The following is a 9,862-nucleotide window of genomic DNA, read 5'->3' on the forward strand; positions in this document are numbered from 1 at the left end:
TGCTCAACAAACTCCAATTTCTATCTGTGGAGATTATAATATGGTTATTAGTAATAATGGAAGAAACATAGGTTGGGCCTTCACTGGCCAAATTAAAGACACATTAACAAAGTCAAAACCCTAACTTATAAACAACAGATGACTAGCCTGGCAGGACCATCCTATGGGCCCCCATGTGGAATGTTTATGTTTCACCTAATCTAACTTACTAAAAAGACTGTCTCAAATTCTAATGCAAGCTTTCCAGGAAAATGATACTTATCATTTAAACACAGTATTATTTGTGTAGCCATATACATTTTTAGGCACCCCTAGTTTCTAACAGTCCCCACCTTGAGAGGGAGAAAAACTCTATGTCGACCTCTCATTTTCAATCCTCTACTAACCATGCCAACTCTAAATTATTGGTTCGACGGTTCAATTCACTGTTCCGGTGTTCCAATTCTGCCCCGCCTTGGGTCTCCTCTGTTTCTTCTATCTTTCCTGATCTTACCCCGCCTGGGGTCTCCTCTACATTACCTCTGATTTTCGTCCATCATTAATTCATTAGTACAGTTAGTCATGATTATAGATACACATTTGGCTTATGCATCAAAGTCTTATTACATGGGTTACATATCTCAAATACACTGTCATTACAAGTTGGAGAACTAGCAGAGTGTGTGAAATAATACGAACCTAAGGATGTGCTGATATATAAACCCCAATATCCCACTTGTGTGTATCGTCCCCTATACTGTCAATTTCAATATCTATTCTCGAGTTGTCTTGCTCCAAAACATAAAATTGCTTTAGGGAGGAGTTCAGTCGCATCACGAGCTCACTGAAGTCCTCAGACAACAGGAGAATGTCATACCCGAATTGTGCCACATAACTGTGCAGCTCATACTGGATCGTACTGGCTTTTCCCACGCTCTGTTACCTACAAAACACAATTATTACAGTCACAGTTATAATTCAGTCTTACAATCATTAGCACGTCGACTAAGTACATGCATTTCAAGCGACAATGATACAAAACAAAGAATACAGAAATTGTGAAGAAAGCTATAGTTTAAAATCTAACCAGGAATATTTATTCTTTCACAGTTTTCAACTGATTGATATGGACCCTGTATGGGCCAGTTATTAAAAAGGGTACCCAAAATGGCTTCTGAAACCTCGTGAGCAAGGCCTGCAGGATTTTAAAAGCAAGGCCCTGTAGAAGGCAGGCCCATTCAAATCCTGAAAGGAAACCTAACATGCATGGATCTGTGAAAGAAGTCCTTTTCTAAAGCCAGACAGCTAGGTAAACACAGAATATGCATTCTTCATCTTGAAACAGATCAACTCAGGATTGACCTAATCTTGAGGCCATTAACCTTTTGCATAAATCATCGGTAACAGCTCAAAGTAGCTACCAAGCCAGGAAAAGACGATTAAATTTCATAAATAACAAACAGCCAGGATATTGAAGCCATTAAACAAGGAGACAACCGCCCCAAAACCCGTTAAAGTGAATGACTGTAATCACTTTAGACGAGCCCACCAAAATTAGACAAAGAACTGACCTGATTTGGCGCGCAGATAAGGGGTGAAGAACCGAGTATAATTGTAGGCCCACTGGTAGCCAAGGTCTGTTCCCTCTTGCCTCTTTGCTGGCTCTCTTCTCCCTCCCCGCGCTGCTCGACACCGAGGACGCCCATTACAACACCGGGGGCCAAACGCGGGAGGAGAACGGGACCCGAATTCGAACACACACAAGACACACGGGGCCACAAATGGGCAGGCGAGATGAGACGAACGGCAAAAACCGATAAGCAGAGAAGAGCAATGAAAAGAAGCGTTGGGGATGAGCGGGCACGCACCCCAGTCCAGTTATAAGCTGGCGTTTGAAGCATGGGTAGGAAAATCAAGCTAACAGTATAAACTGCCAACCGAAACCCAACCGCAACAAAACCGTCGGCGACCAAACCACCACCAGAAGAACAACCATTTCTGCAAGGTAAAGTACCCAACAAAGACTTTACTCCCTATTCTCTAACGGAGGAAAAGGAGGGTACTTTACACAGACGACTCCACCGCCGCGCCCTGGGACCACGTGACGACGGCAGGCCCCCAAGGACAATGAGTGAACCCCAAAACCACAACCGGCCTAATCGACAGGTTTCAAGCCATCAAAAAGGAACCCCATTGGTGAGCATAAATCCCTGGCCCCTTATAGCTCAATCTAGTTAGGCATTGGGGGTGGGACAAGGGTAGGGGGATTTTTAATGTGATTGTTCCCTCGTTGTGCCGTGTGTTCCCCATTCCCAACTAAGTGTACTTTTATATGTCTGTAATTATCCTAGTAATTTCCAGTGTTGTTATATTGTTGTGCCTTTAATAAAATTTACGGTTTCCTTGCACCAAACCAGTTGTCTATTTCTGTATCGCCGCCTGTACCTAAGTCCAGTGTCTAGAACCCAGGGGTGTGGGAGCGATTTGAACTGCTCAGAGACAGTCAGGAGTAGAGTTGACTGGGCACACGCCACCCCCTACAGAAATGGTGACCGCGGCAGTATACTGGCAACAGGGGTGCGATACAGTAGACAATGGTTCGGCAGAGCAAAAAAGATGGAGGAAAGGATTTCTGATTATGTGTTCAGTAAGGTGAATATCACAAAGAAGTGGATCACCAATCTGTTAAAGGCTGGGCATCCGGTAGATGCCGCAGCCAAGTGGACAGAAGGGAAGGATCACAAGAAATCCCTAGAGAAGGCAGTCTGGCTGATGTGCTTCAAGTAGCAGGTCCAGCTTTTGGACAAGCTCGTTGCAGCACAGGCAGCCGAGATAACGGAGTCAGCCCTGGAGGTCCAGGACAAGGCTCTAGCAGGGGAGAAGTTACTGGTAGCATTGCAGGCCCTGAATCAGGAACGGGTACAATTAATGGGAGAACATAAGGCCAGGTTGGAATACCTACAGTGCCAGGTCACCGAAGCCAAGAGCAGTGAGTTGAGGTTGCGGGAAAAGAACACCCGCCTAGCGAGACAAGTAAGAGAGCAGGAGGAGAAAGTGAAGGATATAAAGGCAGCCTATAAGTTAGCGAGCAAACAGGGGTTTGAAGATGCAGATCATGGCCCCTGCAAGGAACAAATAGAGAATTTGAGCCTGGCCCTAAGGAAGGCAAAAGGCATGGTGTGCCTCATAAGCCTGAAGGCAGCCCAGGCGGATTTTACAGGGAACGAGGGGAGGACGGTTCAGACATCACAGGTAATGCCAAGGGACGACCCGGTTGAGGAACAGGAGGTCCCACGACCACCAACCATAGCGCCAGGTCTGGCAGCAAGGGGGGGTGAAGTCAGGGGTAGAAGTGGAGGTGGAACAACCCCCGCAAGAGAGGCTGGAACCAGGGCCAATGTGCCCAGCCCGGCATCGGAGGTTCGGCCCACCCGTTAATGACGAGGATGAGGGACCCCTCCAAAACCAGTTCATATTACCCTACAGCACCCAACAGCTTAGGGCTATGGTGAGCCATATCCCAAAGCTCACCGAAAAAGAGGACCCCTCGGTCCACTTCAGGGAAGTGGAACAGGCAGCCAGCATCAACGAGTGCGATGATGCTGAGCAGGCCAAAATGCTGCTGTTCTCTTTGGAAAGTAAGCTCCTCCAATCCCTCTCTGACGAGGGTAAGAGGGGGCTGAGCGGGTATGAGGAGCTCAGGGATGAAATTCTGGAGGCCATGGGGATGAATGAGGGAAGTCCTTTCTCCCGTGTGGAGAAGACAGTGCAGCTCGCAGGCGAAACCCTGCAGGCTTTCGCAGACAGGTTATGGCTGGTATATAGGAGCGCCTGTCCTGGGGCACCTAACCGGGCATTCCTGAACCGGGATCAGCTGGCCCACTGGCTCCGTTGCCTGGTGGCAAACAGCTTGCCACAGGTCCGGGCCAAGGCAGAAGTCTGGTTCGACCCTAAGAATCCCCTGACCACCGAACTTACGGTGATCAGACAGTTGACCCTAGCCTATAAGAATGGTAGGGGAACTGATACACACCCACCTAAGGGGAAGGTGCATGAGGTAAAATCCGGACAGGGTAGGAAGGAGTGGCATCAGGAAAGGAATAACCCTTCTAGCACTAAGCTCAATTGTTACAGCTGTGGGAAGGATGGACACTGGAGGAAGGAGTGCAAAAACCCTTGGAAAGACAACAAGGAAAAGAATTCCACAGCCCCAGTCCAAAAGGCAGAGACAGGAATCCCTCCCGCCGCGGTCGAGTCATTTTTGGACACCATGAGGCCCCTATTGACTGGCCAAGGGAGAGTAGCAGCCACTACCGGTGCTCTGACCCCGTCAGCCCCATCCAACCCACAGCCCTGACTAGATCCAGCACAGCCTGTTTACCTGTGTTCCCTTGGGTACGATGTATGGAAGAGACCCCTCGTGGAGATGGAGGTAGAAAAGGTGAAGGGGATCTATCTGTTGGAAAAGGGGGCATCATGCACCGTGGTCCATTCAGCTAACCCCACCACCTCACCTCTATCTAGTGGGGTCCCATACAGCCTGTCGGGATTCACAGGCAGAGAACAGGCTGGCTCATTTTCCATCCCGCTCTCCATTCGTTTAGGTACGCTCCGCTCTAAGTGGACCTGTATCCTAATGAAGTGGGAACAGGAGGGTGGAAAAGGGATCCTGGGAGCCGACTTTATTGTAGGCCACGGGATCCTGGTGGATTTAAGAAACCATTGCCTATGGGGGGCAAGTACAGCAAAGGAAGGCGGAGTAGTAGTCATCCCAGGGAAAGAAGGGAAGGGGACTCTGTGCACCATGAAGCCCAAAGAGGGTTATAACCTCGAGCTCATGGTCAGTAATACCCCAAAGGAGTTCCAGGCATTTGTGCGCGCCCACCTAGCCACATTTGCCACACACAAACACGACTGCGGGAGGGTCAACGGGTTTGAGGTCAGCGTAGATGGGGACCTCATGGCCCGGCCACAAAAATAGTACAGCTTCTCCAGGGAAGCGGAGCCAGACATGGAAGCAGCCATGTCCTCCTTAGTACAGCAGGGAGTCCTGAGACCGATAGCCACCCACGTAAACTCTCCGCTGTGGCCAGTTAGAAAGCCGGACAACTCCTGGAGGGCCACGGTGGACTATTGGGTGCTCAACAGCAACATCCCAGCCTGTGCACCCACGGCAGCAGCAGTTGCCGACCTAATAGGAAGTATCCCAGCATCCGCGACCACTTTCATGGTGCTAGATATTTCCAACGGGTTTTGGTCCATCCGTTTAAGGAGGGAGGATCAGTACAAGTTTGCCTTTACTTTTAAAGGGCAACAGTACACCTGGAACTGTTTGCCTCAGGGCTTCCACAACAGCCCCAGCATTTTCCATCAGTGCATGGTAAACAGTTTAAAGGATTTCAGCCAGCCCAGGCACTTGGTACAATATGTGGATGTCTTGTTTTGCACACTTTGTACAAAAATAATAAATTGCAGGACAACGGAGTATTACAGTTTAACTCTTTATTTAAGCAATAGGTCTGATGAACTTACTCATACAGCACAGTGGGGACAAGATGGAGTTAGGACCCCTAACCTGGGTCTTCCAAAACAATAGTAGTCCTTACAGATGCCTGCAGGCCAATGACAACTCAGCATGTGATCACATGTGAATATAATAGGTATTCCTTAGAGATGCCTGCGGGCCAATGATAATTCAATATGCAAATGTTACATCCCCTTTCTTTTAAAAGAAAAATGTTCTGCATTACTTTTAAACCTTTCTTCTACATAATGTTCTCGGTAGCATAAACATATAAGTAAACTCAACATTTAACTAGCACTGAAAACATCTCAATGTTTCAATAACGATGTACAGTTTGTTTTTTAAGGGCAGCGATCTGCCTACACCCTTTGACAGTTCACAAGCCAAGGATAACTCTAGGCTTGACCTCTCATCCCGACCTTGTGTGGTATGGAACTGAGCATGCTCCTGAATCGGTCAACAAATCAGTTTCAGGTTTAGGTTCAGGGAAGTATGATGTGTTTTGTATATTGCTCTGTTCATCACACTCTGTTGAACTGATCCTCTCGTTGTTCCTTGGTGTTCAGGAGGTGCCTGCGATTGCAGCGGTACACCTGTCCTTCTGGGGTGCGGACGTGATACGATCACTCAGTGTCAGCTAGCTGGATGACGACTGCTGGCTTCCAGTAGTCATGCTCCTGGATTCTGACGGATTCTCCATTGTGCAGCGGCGGCAGTAGCCTAGCTGACCTGTCCTAGTATCTCTTTTGGTGTTGCTGTCTCTGTACACGTTTTGCATGCACTTGCTTGCAGCTGATGACCTCTGGCTGCAGCTGCTGGTTGGTGCTTGGAAGGATTGAGCGAAGTCTGCGGCTCATCAACAGCTGTGCTGGTGACTTGAAGTTGTCAACCGGAGTGTTGCGGTACTCAAGCAGACTGGTGTAGGGGTCTCTTTTGTCCGCTTTGGCTTTGTCCATGAGCGTTTTTGCAATCTGGACAGTTTTTTCAGCAAGGCCATTACTTTGAGGATAATGTGGGCTTGATGTGATTCTGTGATTTCTGTGATTCTGTGATTTCTGTGATTCTGATGTGACATGTGTGAAATTCCATGCCTTGGCAAACGACTCAAACTCTTTCGATTTGTATTGGGGGCCATTGTCTGAGACTAAAGTCTCTACAATGCCATGCCTGGCAAAGGCTGCCTTTAGCTTGTGGATCACAGCTGCAGATGTGGTGCTGTGAAGCTTGTCCAATTCAAAAAATCTGCTGTAGTAATCAACAGTCACTATGTAGTCCTCGTTGTTCCATGTGAACAGATCCGTTGCCGCGACCTGCCAGGGCCTGTCTGGGATACAGTGAGGTATCATGGGCTCTTTGACATTTGATAGGCGGCGTTCTAGACAAATGGAACATTTTCCGACAATGTCCTCAATGTGTTTGCAAATTCCGGGCCAAAACATAATGTCACGTTCTCTTTGTTTGCATTTTTCCATGCCCATATGTCCAGCATGAATTTTTGCCAACATCTCTTCTCTGAGACTGGTAGGAATGATGATTTTCTCCCCTTTGAAGACGATTCTGTTGATTTGTGACAGTTCATCTCTGTGGTTCCAGAATTCAGATATGCTCTGAGGGCATTTCCTCCTTTCCTCAGGCCATCCTTCATGTATCACTTTGCTCAGCAGTGTGAGTTGTGCATCCTTCTCTGTTCCTGCTCGGATCTCCTTCAGTTTTGAGTCACTCACAGGTAAGCTGTTGTACACCATGTGCACCTGCACATCCATGCCTTCACTGAGGCTGCTGTCCTGGTAGCTAAGAGACTTTCTGGAGAGCGTGTCTGCAACAGGAATGTCTTTTCCTGGACGGTGAATGATTGTGAAGTCGTACTTCTGTAGCTGAAGGATCATTCTCTGTAGCCTTGGTGGGGCTGCAGCTAGTGGTTTCCTCATGTTTGACTCGAGGGGCTTGTGGTCGGATTCCACAATGACTTGTCAGCCATAGACGTACTGGCGGAAATGCTTACATCCAAACAGAATTCCATACAGCTCTTTCTCGATTTGAGCATAGTTGATTTCACTGTCTGAGAGAGATCTGGAAGCGTAGCCGATGGGCTTTCCTTCTTGCAGTAATATTGCGCCTAGTCTGTACTTTGACGCGTCCACTTGTAGTCTGAGCTCTTTGTTGGGGTCGAAGTAGGCAAGAACTGGTCCTGGTTCTCTGGTGATTAGGTCTTTCATTTTCTGAAATGCTGCGTCATGTTGTTTCTCCCACAGGAACTCACTGGATTGTTTGAGCAACTGATGCATGGGTGCGTTGATTTCGGAGAGGCTCGGGGCAAACTTGGCTAAGTATTTAACTATGCCTAGTACTGTCTCTAGCTCTGCGCGGTTCTTCGGCGGCTCCATCTTCTTGATGGCGGAGATTTTCTCTGGATCCGGCTTAATGCCATCGGTTGAGAGGCAATGCCCGAAATAACTGATCTCGGTGGATCCGATTATGCTTTTCTCAGGGTTGAGCCGGATACCTTTCTCCCGTGATCTTTGTAGCATCGCACGGAGGTTCCTGTCATGTTCCTCTCTATTCCTGCCATAGATGAGGATGTCGTCTACGATTGCGACTACTCCGTCGAGGTCTTCATAGGTTTCGTCGATCTTCCGCTGGAATTCATCCTGAGCTGAGATAAGACCAAATGGTAAACGCAGAAATTGGTAGCATCCAAATGGTGTGTTGAACATTGTCAGCTTAGATGACTCTTCCGTGAGCTTGATATTCCAGTATCCTGATCGTGCGTCCATTACACTGAAGTAACGTGCTCCCACTAGCTTGGGTGTGATGTCATCTAGCATTGGTAGAGGGTAGTGAGGGCGTTTGATAGCCTTGTTAAAATCTCTGGGGTCAAGACAGACTCTGAGCTTGCCTGTACGTGGTTTCTCAACCACTACTAACGCGTTGACCCACTCTGTCGGTTCTATTTCACGGATGATGATTTCTGTATTTTCCATGCTCTGCAGCCCCTCCTTCAGGCGACTATGTAGAGCAAGGGGTATCCTTCTCAGTGGACAAACCACAGGGGCTGCTGCTGGGTCAAGGTGAATAGTGCATTCACCTGGGAATAGTCCGATTCCTTTGAAAATGCCAGCAAACTCCTCCATGACTGTCTGCTTCTCAACTGGTGCTGTCAACGATAGCACTAGCTTGACGAGGTCCATGTCTAAACATGCCTTTAGACCTAGCACTGGAGGTGCTCGAGTGTCAATGTAAAAGTCCAACATCATGTCGCTTTCTTTGTACTTCGCATTTCATCACGCATGTGCCTTTTACAATGAGCTGCTCACCCCCATAGCTGGTCAGTCTGCATGAGGTGGGCTGTAGCTCACACTCATCCTTCAAGCTGTGATACTCACTCAGAGGAATTACATTAACCTGAGCTCTAGTGTCTAGTTTAAACCTAAGCTCCGTGCCCTGTTTGCCTATCTCAATATCGGCAAAGGCTTGCTCAGTCTCTGAAATCTGTTTTTTCCATGACACAGAATCAATAAACAGTTGCTCTGTATTTGGCGCTCTATCTGGCATTTGGCTGTCAGTCGCTGTGTGTACTGCTGATCCAAAAACAGTCCTGCAAACTTTAGCAAAGTGGTTCCGTTTACCACATTTAGCGCATTGCCTTCCTTTGGCAGGGCAGTACTGCATTTCTCCATGCCAGTTGTTTCCACAATATCCACAGTTTTTGAAGCGTTTTATGTCTGTGTCGCTCATTTTTAGAACTCTCTCTGTTCTTTCTGTTCTGAAACGTGCTCTCTGCGCGGCGTTCTTTGGTGTGTGTCTGTTAACTGCGTGCACTGTCTGTTCACTCGAGCTGCTCGTGCCACCGGTTATGGTTTTCAACTGTGCTTGGGCTATCTCATGCGATCTAGCTATGTCCAACATTCAAAAGTTTCTCTCTCACTTTAGCTGAATGTATTCCAAACACGATGCGGTCTCTGACCATCTCATCTTTATCTTCTGCATATTCACAGCCTTTTACCAGTAGTTTTAACTCAGTCACGAACTGTTCAAACAACTCACTAGCTCCTTGTACTTTCTTCTGAAACTTGTACCTAGCGAATATCGTATTTGTCTTGGGCATCACATATGCTTCAAAACGGTCAAAATAACTTTTCAGTACCTTTGCTTCATCTGCGGTGAGAGACCATGTGTTAAAAATGTCTCTTCCTTTTTCTCCGATCCACAGGAGTAGGTAGCTGCATCTTCCTCTCCTTTGGTTTTCAACGGACTCGAGAACATTAACTGTACGTGTTGCTTGAACTTGCGCCATTCTCTATGTAAGTTCAAAGATTCCCAAGTCATTCGAGGTAAGGGAGCTCCAACGATGTCCATTTC

The sequence above is a fragment of the Somniosus microcephalus genome, chromosome 4 (genome assembly GCF_052327205.1).
Source record: "Somniosus microcephalus isolate GS21.2 chromosome 4, FLI_Smic_1.0, whole genome shotgun sequence".
Taxonomy (NCBI): Eukaryota; Metazoa; Chordata; class Chondrichthyes; order Squaliformes; family Somniosidae; genus Somniosus; species Somniosus microcephalus.